This window comes from Priapulus caudatus, unplaced genomic scaffold (genome assembly GCF_000485595.1).
Source record: "Priapulus caudatus unplaced genomic scaffold, Priapulus_caudatus-5.0.1 Scaffold1136, whole genome shotgun sequence".
NCBI classification, from domain to species: domain Eukaryota; kingdom Metazoa; phylum Priapulida; class Priapulimorpha; order Priapulimorphida; family Priapulidae; genus Priapulus; species Priapulus caudatus.
In genome coordinates, this window is record NW_014578197.1 from 15,646 (window position 1) to 17,372 (window position 1,727).

Genomic DNA, 1,727 nt, shown 5'->3' on the forward strand with positions numbered 1-1,727 from the left:
TCATTATAGGTGCAATCTAATGAGCTCGTCCGGATTTGTCGATTATATCCTAGGTCGAGTTGGCCAGACAACCTTTTAATTAATGACTGATGTTGATTTTACTGAGAATATAATATGGCACCTCATCGCCCGTCGTCCTGTTTTTCCTGAACCTATTCCAATGAAATAGCTTTTACTTAAATAAGAATTATTCAACTCCAATGCTAATCAAGTGGGTGCATTAAAGTGCAGCTGCAGTGGGGAGGCTGATACAATTAACTAGTTGCGTTAACTGTGGAATTTGCTAGTAGTGTTGCTTAAACTTGCTCTAATCTTTCAGTTGTACGTCATCGAACTGTGGTGTATTAACTGTTCGGTTGCCCCTGTGGCGGAGATAGTTCAAGGGATCGTTGTCAGAGCGATTTTATTCGTGACATCATCATTGTTGTAACCTTTCATGAGAGGCTAACTCATTTATCTGCTACGCTGACCAATGTTTCTGAGATGGCTTCTTGAGTAGTAGTGATTGTGAGTCATCAATGGTGAACCCCATATATGGAATATATTGGTACGGTACTCATTGTGGTTGCTGTGTGGCAGACTACAGAGAGCACTGCTACAGACACTCGTAATGAGGTGATGCGTCACACATGTGGCTCCCACACAGCGCACATAGGCATATGTAGATGTGTATAAGGTGTGCAAGTCGTGCGAGGAATTTCATTAGGTATTGATTGAGATCGGCTGCTGCTTCCCAGGGAGCAAATCATCATAAGGTATCACCGTACTTGTAGATTATTAATTTATAGGCTCTGGTTCAGCGTGTGTGCTGACACATGCAATCCTGTGCGGTGGTAAGCGGTGGTAATTTACATATCCGGGAAATTGGCCTCTTTACATTCGTTGCCGGGAGTTTCACATGTATCTCTAATATATAATCGCGTGTGTAAACTCGCTGTACTATATGATATATGCACATCTACCGTGCTGCGTGCGTGTTGGTTGCATTGCCGTGTTACGAGTGCCTGTGGCGTGAGTGCAGGAGGTACACAGTGAGGCAGATGGGGTCGTTGTCGTATCAGGTACTACAGATATGTACCCGAGGTAGTTTTAGGTTGTTTAGTATTATGTTTATATTTTTATGATAGGTATGTTAGCGGTTAGGGTTAGGGTACAACTTTCTGTAGTACAGTTCTGGATATAACTTTGGGTAATATATTATGTACCTCGGGTACATTCTGTAGTACTGAACCGACACAGCGACCCTTGAGCCACAGATGAGATGAAGTGCCACAAGCCAAATCGCTGTGTCTACCCACGTCACGCGTCTGCATGGTACGGCCTGTTGAAACATGCTGGGGCATAATTAAAAGAAATGTTTGTTTGCCCTGTCGCCGACCCAGGCTGAAAAGTTGGGTTAGTAGAGGTCGCGCTTTTTTGGGCCAAACACAAATTTTTTGGAGAGTCTTTTTAGCAAAATTCGGCATGGCTGTCTACATGCCCTCAGCGTGTGCTATGGTGGACGAACCTTTTATGTTGAATGTTGTTTGCTTGTTTCACATAATGTATTGGCTACAGATTTATATAATGTTCAGTGCATACAATTGTTAAAAAAAAACCATCATCCAATTTTTTGAGTACAACCTCTTTTTGGCGGCGGTCGTCGTGGTGAAGGGCAAACCAAACAATATTTTTATATTTCCTAGGTCGGGCAAGAAGGCATCTTTCACCCTCGTCGGGCGTTTACT

The 1,727-nt window shown here is 43.1% G+C and overlaps 1 protein-coding gene across 1 annotated transcript in view; it reads left to right on the forward strand.

The window, feature by feature from the left end:
* LOC106815513 (solute carrier family 12 member 9-like) overlaps window positions 1-1,727 on the forward strand; it is a 27,444-nt gene that overhangs the window by 9,416 nt on the left and 16,301 nt on the right.